This window comes from Lonchura striata, chromosome 3 (assembly GCF_046129695.1).
Source record: "Lonchura striata isolate bLonStr1 chromosome 3, bLonStr1.mat, whole genome shotgun sequence".
Lineage (NCBI taxonomy): Eukaryota > Metazoa > Chordata > Aves > Passeriformes > Estrildidae > Lonchura > Lonchura striata.
Window position 1 is genome coordinate 83,133,188 of NC_134605.1, and position 12,771 is coordinate 83,145,958.

The 12,771-nt window shown below is 39.7% G+C and overlaps 1 protein-coding gene across 5 annotated transcripts in view; it reads left to right on the top strand.

The window, feature by feature from the left end:
• Positions 1-12,771, top strand: part of FILIP1 (filamin A interacting protein 1) — a 101,688-nt gene that overhangs the window by 28,848 nt on the left and 60,069 nt on the right. The window lies entirely within an intron of this gene.

The window sequence follows — 12,771 nt, forward strand, 5'->3', positions numbered from 1 at the left end:
TCCTCAAGGTGCGAGAACATACTTTGAAATTGTGAACCCAGCTTAGAAACTGGAAGGCAAACACTAAATTATTTTATAAAAATTTCACTGCTTTAAGCTCAGTCTCATATCATATTTTTAAATGTCTGAGTCATTTGGAAAGCTCTGGACTGTCTGTATTAATTATGGCCCCAGAAGATCTATCCCAACAGTCAGAAAGCAACTCCATTTGTAGTCAAGGATTGCAAACACAATCTTCCTGGAACTGAAAGTTGCATATTGTGCAATTTTTATGGCTTGTATAGCTTTTCTATTTTTAGTTGTTTGAAACCTGCAATACATCATATAATCCTCCTTAAACTGTCATCCATAATGCTAATTGACACTAACTTGGCATAAGTGATTTGCTTTCTTAAATTTATATAGTTACTGTTTTATCTAACAATGTTACAAAAACAAAACTTTATTTTTCTCTGATGTAAAATTGATGTGAGTACAAACTGTAACAATGTATTTCTAGTTATGGACTTTAAAACAATTAACAAAAAAAAAAATTACTCCCCCTTCCAGTATATTTTCTTTCTTTTAAATATATGCATGTTAGAAAGTCCAACAACTGTTCCATTATTTCAGCAAGCCATTTATTTAATATTTGCCTCTACAGACATTTGGAAAAGTTTCTCTGAGGTTTGAGAAAGACTAATATAATGGCACTTCTCAGCTTTTTTGAGTATACAATGAGAAGAACAATTTTCAGGGTTTTTTTTCCTTTCTAGAAATACATCTTCAAGGTGTAAGAGATCAGTCAGTGACAAGTATTTACACAGAGCTCCCCAGCCTTGTTCTTGCTTACTTAAATTGTTGTTTGACTCCCTGCAGAAATCATTTGCAAGACCTTGTGCAGAGGACAGGGGTCTTGCCACACCAGTTCATGACTTTTGTACCATAATCCTAAGTGTTGGGTTCTCCCAATATTTTTATTTTCTAGGCTTTCCTATCCCTTTGATTGTAATTCTTTATCTTTGACATATATGCTTATTGCACAAGTCCAAGGTTTGTCAAATCCTTGGTGTTTGCTGCTTCCACAGGGTATGGCTGGGTTGATTCCAGTGCCTGTGCTGCAGCCAAGTCATTCCACAACACTGGGATGTGCTGCTGAGCACCTTTCCATGGAGGCTTTTGCTTTTTCTTGATGACAAAAAGAAATAACCGTACCAGTAAGTACAGTCAGAATAAGGATACTTTTTGCAATCATGACAGCTACCTTAGGTTGAGCTTGTGGCCATCTGCCAGCTGCACAGTGTTTCTCTAAATTCTCTGGCCATTTCATAGCAGGGTGGTTTTGCAGGCCTAGAATTCACTGACAAACTGCTGACTGATTTTTCAATTCTTTGTTTTTAAATTTATGTTGGGATTATTTTGCAGTCAATGGTATGTGCAGTATGGCTTCGCTGGCCCCACGCTGGGCTTTTCCCTGGGGGCTCCCCTGACAGGGGAAGCCCTCCTGGAGCAGTTCTGTGTCAGGAACGAGAGATGCATTGGCCTTTTTCAGTCTTCAGCTTCTTGTTTATTGTTATCTTATCAAAACTTCAGCACACCATCTGCACCAGACCTTGCATGCAGGAAAACCACAAAAATGGCCCCAGATGTACAGTTTCAAGGTCTTGTTAGGCTGAACTAAAACTAAACTACACAATTAAGAAATGACACCTAGATTATTTTCCCTTTTAACCCAATAACTGATGCCTCAAGACCTACAGTGTGGACTTTTCTGTCCAATTGCAAGATACCATCCAAACCCATGAAGAAGAAGGAAGAAGAAGGAAGAAAAAGAACAACTTACCTCCACCCTAAAGCTTCCATCTTGCTTCGTATCCATTACTATATTCTAAAAACCTAATAAATTTTCCACCCTGTGATATTACACACTTCTATCTCACTACACACTTGTAATCCCAGTGCTATTAATCAATTTTGGAAGTCTTCTCCACAGCCTCAGGCCAAATGCTCTTGTGGGTCTGCCTTTCAGCACAGAAAGTTTAAAATTCTCAGCATCCAGGATTCCAGCAGTGCAGGATGAATTGAAAAGATTTAGTAGGATACCATGTTTTTGAATTTACTTTGAATAAATGAGTTGCACAATTTAATATAGAGGCATAGGGTGTATGTATTCCTCAAATTCTATTTCATTTAGCAGAATCTTTCAGGTTTAAAGGTATAAAATATTTTTAATTAGTAGAAGTAGGGAAAGGGATAAAATATTCTTAATTATCAAAGGTAAGGAAATATTTATTCAACATGGGGACTTCGTTCTGACTTTTCTGAAAGCCTTGGAAATATTTTCAGTACATATACATTGGAGGATAAGCTGTTTAGTTTGAGTTTGCTTTTTTGGTGCAGCTGTGCTTAGCAGTTGGCTATTAGATGCTCTGTAGAGCTGCCCTTTAACTTTCATCTGGGCAGGTCTGAAAAAACCCTCTTACCTCTGAAATTAATGCAGTCTGCATGTGGACAAATGCAGATAAGGAAAAGCTCTTATCTGTGGTCTCTGTAGTGAATACTACCACAGCAAGCGGTGGTAGTGAGAGCTCACTTAGACACTTACACTAGGCATACAAACCTGAGTGAAGTTTATTCTCACTGGGAGTAAAACAGTAAGTGAAATGTTAAATGTAAAATAGCAAATGAAATCTTGTTTTTAAGTAAGTATAGCACCTTCAATATGACACTACATAATGTCAGGGTCAGACAGTTTTTCACTAAATAAAGAAAATAAAACCAGTAATGTATTTATGTGCTGCTTTCTTACCTGATCTACCAATAATATGCCATCTGTATATGCATATCTCATGTCTCTCCCTTTTTTTTTTTTTTTTTTTGGGATGGTGACCAAAATTTTGGCATTATAGTGAAATGTCAAATCTCTCTTTTAAATTTGTATTCCAAGACCCAATGATGCCTTAAAATTTAAAGACATCCTACCAATTCCCTTCAACAACAGAGATCTCCACTGCTTTTCTTTCATACATCTCTTCTTAAATAGGAACTTGAAAATTTTATGATTAGTTTTTTCAGATTTTTCATTAATAAAAATTAGTTTCTAGTTTCACTTTCCCTAACTGAAAGGAAGCTAATGTAGATCCATTTTTATTGTTCTTTCTTAAATTAGTTGTTTTGTACAATTACAGCCAAATTCTCCCCACTCTTCCTCCCAATAAAAGAGTTTAGCATGAGGGGTTGTAGCTGGAGTACCAAATTTCCAAGTTAGGGAGCTCGGTCAGGGTCACCTATTGACTCTTTTCAGTGCTTGTTAGAAATACTGCGTTCTCTGCCCCTCTCAGGCAGAAGCGTGCCTGCAGCAGAGGTCTGATGCCTTGTAGAAAACCCATCCCAACAGCACGAGCCACTTCATTTCCTGACTTCATTAATACAAAGTTGGCAGGGTTGGTTATAGCAAAGAACGTGAGGGGTGGACACAGTCCCACAGTCTCTGCCATGTCTTAACACTTGCCACCAAGTGTGGCACTGTGTCAGATATTGATAACGAGGTGCCAAATACCTGCTATTGCCTCCCCACCCATCAGCAAAATCGGTCTTTGTGATGATGCATTTTTGGATCCAGCCTCAGTTTATCAGTCAGTTCACTGATGTGCCCAAATTAAGGGTGCAACCTCTTTAGTGAGATTAAGGCTGACTAAGCAGGGCAAAACTCTCCATGGAGAGGACTCCATGTCCTCTCACAGGGAGACTGGAACAACACCACCCTCTACCCAGCACCTTTTACCATGGGAAGGTAATCAGGGGATGCTTTCCCTGATAGGAGCCAAGGTGGGCTTTAGCAGTGGTCACTGGAACTGCCTGACTGAGGAGGACAGGAGGACACACCTGCAGTCCTAACATAGCCTCAGAGAGCTCAGACTCCATTTCAAAGATGCTGCAGATTATGATTAAACCTAAACTTCCACCTAAGTCACACAAGTGAAATACTTAAAGCTGAGCAGTATGAATTTATACCAGTGCGGACAACTTTAACATCACGTAGGCTTGTAAAACACCCACTTCCTTTGTTGGATCTCTTTTTAATATCTTCCCATGTCTCTGAACTGAAATTACTTTCTAAGAAAAGCATCTGAGAAAGTTTTTCTCTATCCTAGGAAAAAAAAAAAAAAAAAAGAAAATGAAGCCCTTTTAATGAAGTTAATAAAGGTAGGGTGTTTGGCTAGTTGCAACAAGAAAAACACAATTAACTTATATTTTATCCCTGATGAAATTGGATTTTAAACTGTCACAGACATTAAAGAATCTGGCAACAGGTAATCCTAGTAATGCTAATGGAAGACCAAGCCCATGCAGAAATATTTATTTGCTTCTTCCTTCACCTTTCCTTCCTTACTCAAAGTAACTAAGTTGTATTTTCAGCTTAGCCTAAAGTTTTGCTCTGAATTAAAAAACAGGTGAAGATTTAATCAGATTAACATTAAAAGGCTGTTAAAAAAAACATCAAAACCAGCTCAACCTGTACATTCAGGATAACTCTTTAACTTCATTCTTTTCAAGTGAAGAAATTGTTGTCTAGGGATTTTGAAACTATTACATTATATTAGAAGAGGCAATGAAATATGGTTTCTAAAAATGAAAACTATTAAAGTGGCTGAGGCCATTCTCAATGCTTAGGTGCAATATCTGCAGGTTTTTGTGCTGCTCCTGTCAGTGTGAGACATCGGTATTATTTAAATCTTTTAGGCTGACATTTACTTCTTTACTTTCTTTGCCACAAGTTCTGAAGTCAGTGGAAAGCCTGCAGGATTACAGGGAAATGATGACAGTCACTGGGCTGGCACTGCCAGGAATGAAGTAAGACTCTCCTTTCCTTTTACCTCTTTGCAAACAGTAATGACAAGTGAAGGCCAGGGCTTTGAGTAATGCAAGGGCCACTCTGGAGCCTCCCAGTTCTGGTCCCCGTATCAGTGACATGAAGAGCTCAAAGTCTGTGCCACCAAGCCCAGTAAAACCAGGATAAACCTGGTGTGAAGTGGGGTTGTTGTGCAACCTCTCTCTCTGCTTCAGCTTCTCTGACTCGTCCTGCTTCTGCTAAACCTCTCTATCACCAAAATATTCCTCAGTAGCAACTTACAAATATGCCTCTAGAATAAGTACTAGAGTTCTGCATCCTTTGACCTAACTTGAAAAATTTGGGGTTTTTCTGTTTTCCCACCACCCACTGCTTATTTTCTCTCTCCAGACTGTGTACTTATGGTGAGTTGCACTTTTCCTTAGCATGGCTGATTAGTTTTCCATTTCCTTTGTTTGTTAAGGCTGTGGAAAGGAAAGGTTGTAAATCAAACAGTGACGGGGCATGAGCACAGATACTGGAAGGTGAATGTCTCTCTGTTCTCATGCTGGAAGTGGAGTGGTCCTTGGCACTCTTCTGGCCAGGCTCTTAACAGCCTCCCAACCCCTCTGAGAGCACGTTTCAGGAGTCAGCATGGGCTAGGAGCAATTCCCAGTAGGCAGTGTGGATGCAGCCAACATGTTATGGATGCTAAGAGGGCTTAAGAGCCTGAAGTATTTTCCAGGACAGCTGGCCTCACAGTCAGAGAGGAGTCCTGGGCATGGTTAATCTCCAGTATACATGCAGCCAGAGGATTCTTTTTTTTTCCCAATGGGAAAAATATTATTGGAAAACCACCAAAATTGATAGTGAAACCGAAGGGCAGGTTTAGTATCAGAAATTATATTTAACTCCTTGTTTTGAAACCTTTTGAAACTTCCCAGAGGAGGAACCTTTTGGGAGCTAGAAGACATCCCAGTCTAATGGAGGGGGTTAAATTCACATCTCACCAAATGACAAGGCATTCGTGTGCAAGCTGGTACTCTGTGTCTATCAACAACTGAAACTTCCTACAAAGGAGTCACTGACAGAGATTTGGAACTTGCTCCCTGCTTTGGTTGACAGTTGAAATTTGAGATGCTGCAGATGGCTTTTTTTTACACTGTTGTCTCTTGGAGACTTTATTTGCAGAAGATACAGTTCCTCTGTCTAATATTTTTTTCCTTTTGCTGCAAAATCTGTAAGGGCATCTACATTGTGATTATTTTTTGTATTTTTTTTAAAAACAAAAGAAAGATAAATTAGTCACATGTAAAATGTAGCTGTATTTTACTGGTTTCAGCAAAATCAGAGCGGTGAAAATTATGGCTACTGAAAAGAAAATAGATTCAATATCTACCTCAGGTCAGAAAGAGACAGCAAAATGAAAGCTTAGAGTTTGCTTTTGGGACATTTATCTTCTTGTTTCATCTTATACTTGTTAAAAATACAAGTTAATTTTGAAATAAAAAGTAATTTCAAAGTGGAAGGTTGAAACTTACTTTGTAGAAAGCTAAGGGCTTCCTCATTTCCTAATTGTATTTGGGAATGCCAATGTATGCCCCATGGTTGATTCCTAGGTTAAAGCAGTCTTGCAAGGCTCAGGGAATGACTTTAGTTTCTGTGCTATATTCCCTCAGTGATAGATAATTTTTTGGTATTTTGCTTGGTCATAGTGAGGATACAAACAAGGCAAGACCTGTGATGATTTTCAGCCTGCTCCTGCTGCTTTCAGCAGTTTTCTACCACCTTGGCAGGAGGCTGGCATTGTTATAGGAGCAGTGTCCTTAGAAACTACTTACCAGAGATACTAGAGTGTTGTTCCTGTGTCCATGGTGTATTTCACCTTGTGGGTTATCAGCTTGGCTCTATGCTGCCAACAAAACGAACTGACCAGTGCTTGCCTAACACCAGAGATTTCCCAACTGCAGGAGTGAAAAATCTTTGGTAGGCCAGCTAATCTGCATCACCTCTCTTACCATTTTCCAGGCACGTTCTGGCTGTCAGGTGATAAAACAAATGTTTAGGAGGTTTGGACTGGAACTAATGGTGACACTGCCAGTGTTGTCTTAACGTGAAGTTCACAGTTTGATTTGAAATGGGTTAACTCAAAAGAGCAGAAAGCTGTAAAACAATATGTGAGGAATCATGAGGGCTCAGTGCTCAATCCAGAGCTCTGAGAGTGGCTGTGTCTCAAGACAGGCTTCATCAGCTGGGTGCAAGGCCCCAGAATGAAGCAGCATTACCTTCCTCCAAACATTCATTTTCCTTCAAATCAGAGGTGTCCCTGGGCATGGGACACCCCAGTGGGCTGGGAAGAGGGATGATTAGTCCACCTCTCCCAGCTCAGCTGAAATGGGCTAGAAAGGCTGCACTGCAGGCAGCTGGCACTGCTGCCACCCTCCGTGCTCCTGGCTAGTCCCTTTCAGCCACATGGCCACTCCAGAGAATAAATGTCTCAGCCCTCATCAGACCTTGTGGCATGTTTGTCTAGTGGTGTCAGCTACTTGAACTGTCTCCTCTGTGACTCCTGTTTGTACTTTCTGGCAGCTGGGAAGCACAGTAATCAAAACATGCATAGGGCGATATATAAAAGTTTATTTTTTTGACTCAATTATGATCTAATAGCTTATCATTCCTCATGCCTCATGCATCCAAGATGTTTTTCCAGATGAAGCCTGGGAAATATGAATCTTTGTGAAACAAGTCTATGCTACTCCTTAGTTGGTCAGCATGCTTTACTCATGTAAAAGTATTCCAGATGAAACCACAAGTTTTCCTGAAAATGACAAAATTAATGGAATTATACCAGCATAAACTCTGTTCTTTATAAATCTGTGCCATAATTTAGCTAGAGAAGAGTTTACCTTGGAATTAAGAAAATGGAGTTAAAGTGGTATAAATCTACCTTGGTGATGACTGTGTTTCCTCTTTTAATTTTGTGAAATCCTTTTCTGCTTTCATGCTGATTATACTTATTTAGAAAGACGCATGGATATGGAATTTCCAGAAATCTATTTTATTCCTGAGACTACATTTATGCTTATTGCTCTTTTTTTTTTTCCCCAAACATAGGAAATATTGTTGATATAGTTCTTGGTGAACATAATCCATGTGTTACTATGCCCCACTATTACAAGAACCAATTTTAAAATAAAAAATAAATCTTTGATTAAACAAAAAGGCTTTGCTGATTCTCATGCATCACCTCAGCAAGTACATCTGCTATAACTTTGCTACTTTTCTACACTACTTGCAAACAGCAAACCCCACCATGGCAGCAGTGTCAACAGGATGAAACAAATATTTATTCTTCAGTGCATGAGGCTCAGCACTGGGGTGCTGTTTCTCCTAACACCTGTATGGCAAACACTTTTCCAGGGCAGTAAGCAGACCAGGTGAAAGGATGAAAGCAACAATGGTTTACATAGCTAGACTAGACACAGGCCCTCTCCTAGTCTGTACAGGAATTACAGTCCTGTGGTTTGGTTATTCAAGCTGTTCATTAAATAGAGAATTGTCCTGATTAAAAGAGTATCCATAGCTCTGTGCCAAGAGTCCAACAAGAAGGGCAAGCAGCAAACATGTGCTCTCACAAAAGCACATTGGCAAAGTATAACACTGTCAAAAAGAACAGAGACCTTTTCTTGTTTGCTCAAATCATGATGCATATGAGAACAAGAGACTGGGGTTAGAAAGCACAATGGATTAGTACTTTAGGCTTGAAAATTTAGAAATTCAGGAAACTCCAGGATTACTAAGGTCAGATATTTTTTCTGTTCTTCATTGTATTAGTCATTAGGTTTATGGCTCTCCTGTGACCATCATGACTGAAACAAACACAGGAGTCATCTGCAAAAGCAAATGCAGGAATGAGGTCTGCATTCTCTTGGCCTAGTTCATTCACAGTTCAGAGTCTGTCACATCCAGAATCTGCTTCACGCAGCCTTAGAGTCCAACTGCACAGCATTGCTCTTTCAGCACAGCCACAGCTCCTGCTGCTCCTATCACAACCTCTTGGGAATGTGATTCCTTTTAATTTCTTAAAGCCAGATAAAATAATGAACATCTGCAGAGCACAGGAAAATTACCTGTAATAACCAATATGAAAACTAGTAATTTTAGTCATACTCTGAGTTGGTATGAACATCCCGTTGTATCTCTACATGATTGTCCCGTGAAAGTCACACTGCTGAAGCCAGGTAAACTTACTTGTGGCTATCTAGATCCCTTGGGGCTAAAGCCATCCATTTCCATCAGGGTGGTCCTTGCTGAGGACTTCTAAGCCAACAAGGTCAATTTGACGCCCCCATCCTCCTCTCCTCCTGACAGTTGAGAAAATGTCTTTTCCCCTTCCCTTCCCTTCCCTTCCCTTCCCTTCCCTTCCCTTCCCTTCCCTTCCCTTCCCTTCCCTTCCCTTCCCTTCCCTTCCCTTCCCTTCCCTTCCCTTCCCTTCCCTTCCCTTCCCTTCCCTTCCCTTCCCTTCCCTTCCCTTCCCTTCCCTTCCCTTCCCTTCCCTTCCCTTCCCTTCCCTTCCCTTCCCTTCCCTTCCCTTCCCTTCCCTTCCCTTCCCTTCCCTTCCCTTCCCTTCCCTTCCCTTCCCGTCCCTGCTTTATTTAAAATAAATAAATTTATATAAAATAAATAAAAATATTTAACTTATTTTTCATTCCTAGTCCTATATATTGATCCATAATCACCAGGCAGAAATTTGTCTTGCTCAGTGCTTGAGTTTTCCTCCATCAGCCCTGTGTACCCAGGCACTTCTGCACATCACTTTGCTCTGTTCCAAATTCCTGCCCAGCAGAGCCCCTGAAAGACACAGTTCCCAAAGCCACATCAGAGAAAGAAATTCCAGTTTTGGTTCACTAACCCAGTTGCACTGTCCCTACAATACTTTGTTAGCCTGTCAGAAACCCACCACTTTCATGTCATACTCTAATCAGTTAGATCTGCAACTGAGATCCAGACTACAAACTTATTGCCAATGGCAACAACCATATCATGGCTTTCAATCAACTCTTGTGCATGTGTGTATTATTACATTATTATTATTATTTCAGGGGAAAGTACTATGGAGCCAAAATCATCATGTCCAATTAGCAAGAGGGGCTACACATTAAGTTCAAAGAACCCCTTTGTGTTATCTGATTCTAACAGAACTAGTAACAGAGCCTAATCTAACCTGCCATTTCAAGAGCTTCAAGGGAGAACAAATTGCCATCAGCGGGGGAAAGACTTGGAATAGCATGCAGCCTGTCCTCTCCTGACATCGTACTCAGCAAATTCCTCACAGATTTCCTCCTGATGTCAGTAAAACTAACATAAAGGTTATTTCATAAAATCTTGTGTGGATTATAACTTGTGAAAACTGAAGGATCCATGCCCAGAACAACAACACAGGCTCATGTAAATAATCATAGCATTTGTCCTTTGTACATAAAGCTTAAGAAATGGCTGAACCAGAGGAGGGGCTGAAGAGTTCCCATGCAGAGTACCAGTGCTGTGAGCACATATTGAAATGAGTAGCCAATAAATGTCACAATCAAGGTGACTGATCATGACTGATCACATAAAGTCTTCTTGTTTGACTGGAAATGGTTAAAAACGGTTCCCAGTTTAATATGCAATATGATAAGGAGTGGGAAAAATAAAGTAAATTCTTAAGTTGTTATAAATCATATGAGTTATTTCTTTAGGGAACACAATCCCTTCAGCAGATCAGGAATGCTGTAAGATATGGAGATGTGATCAGGACTGACAGCAGGAGGTCATTTGTTACCAGTATTAGACTGGCAGTGTCCCCAGAATCAGTTTTGGAACCCTGGTGAAACAACAGATAAGCAAAGTTTTGGGATTTGGATATTTGCATACTGAAATAATGTCATGCAAATACTCAGAAACTTTTCTTTATCGCGATGCCATCAGAAATGCAGACGGATATCCAAGATGACAATGCTGAGCACTCCCTCCCAGCACACAGTATTGCAGCCAACATCACTGGTATGTTCTGGCTACTTCACGCTGCTCTAATTAAAACTCAGTCATCCTTTCAGCTGCTTTGTGTTCCTGGAGCGCTGCACAACAGCTGGATCATGCCGTTGATTTTGGCCCTTGAACTCCTTGGAAATGACTGTGTGAATATCAAAACCTTGGCCTTTTCTGTCACCATTTAAGCTTCTGTCACCTGCATCTCTGGCTTCAGCACATGACACTTTTGCATTTGGGTAATGTGTTGAAAAAGTATCAGCATCATAAGGGAAAACAGAGTAAGTCTTAGCATTTCTCTAATTTTGGCAGGCTTTCACACTAAGAAAGGCTGTTAGGGGCAGTGTCCCTGAGTGTGACAGACTGTCTGCCACACTTACTGTCAGTAAGTCTTGCTGCAAAATAAATCTACAAATTTAAAAGAAATTTTGAAAGAGGCCAAGTTTGATCTCCTTGTACAGCAATCATATGCTAGTTAGCGAAATGATATGGAACACCAGGTCAAATGGTTAAGCCTCTTTGTTGCCATTTTAATGAACATAACTTTGCATTTGTCCTTTGTGGGCCTCTACTGATTTACAATGAGCATAAGCACACTTGAAATATGCATTCCTAATTTCTCTGTTAACAGGTTGATAAGCCTATAAGTCAACTGCTCGGTCTTTACATGTCCTCATGAATTGTTATCTCAGCTCCCACAAGGACAGATGGATCAAAGCGGCTGTCTTGAGTTATGATGTGACTGGGTGACACACCACCTTTCATGAAGTCTAACATACTTAGCTAAGTGTATCTGGTTGATTATGCAATTTTCAGGTTGATGATGTGTCTCAACCAGACATAAGTTAAATTTAACATGAATTATGAATCTTCAGGTCTATAACTTGAGTTGTCTTACTACAGAGAAATCCCTAAAATGGCATGCTACTAAGCAGAATATACTGTAATATAATAATCTGTTTTACACTGCAAAACATATACAAGACAGTCTTCAAATATTTGTTCTTAAAACATGTGGGATGTTCTGGATCCATGAAGCTATTCACTGTAAGCCATAAAAAATAGGCTTGGTTTAGAGATGAAAGTGGCTGGAGGCAGTGACCCATAGGGACTCAGAAGGAAACACTTAGAAAATAGAGACAGATTGAATCCCAAGTGCTCTCTCCTGAGAGGAAGCATGGTTGGAAAGTTTCAAACCCATTAAAGTTAAACAAATTGAAAAGCCCTATCTGAGAGGAAACAGTACTATGTTTATTTTTCCATTATAAATCTGAAACCCAAAAGATTTCCTGAGGTTCTCAGGTATTGTTCATGCTTATAATGGAGATCTGTTTTTAGAAAGTGTAATTCATGTATTTAATCCAAACTGTTTGATGAAAAACACCCTGCATAAGCATTCAGGAAGCTAAAGGCCATTGTATACCTGTATCACATATTGTTTAGATAAGAGCAGACCTACAATGCAAGGAATCTCTTTGTGAAACTCTCTCACTCCAAAATATAGAGTCTAATTATCTCCCTATTTATGCTGCTGGATGAATTCCACTGAATTAGTGAAGACATGAGTAACCAGTCATAATAAAAAGACAATCTTCATGTTGAGTGTGAAACTACAAAAGTGCAAGGCTAATTGTGGCAAGAGATTTATAATGCTGGCCTTCATCAAATATGCAGGCAAGCAACTGCATACCAAGTGTAATTTAGCAAAGCTGGTAAGTCAGTGTATTTTAGGTTTTGCTCCATCACTACTGAACTGCTGCTCTGAACTCCTTATCAGAAGTGTGTGTGATGTTATTGATGCATCTGTTTGACTAATGAACAAACTGCAAACTAACACCAGAGATTAATTTAAATGACAGGAAATACTTGGAAGCAGTGGAATATTTTTCATTAGATTTATTGCTTTAAAAATTTAGCTATACAGTTGGTCAAGT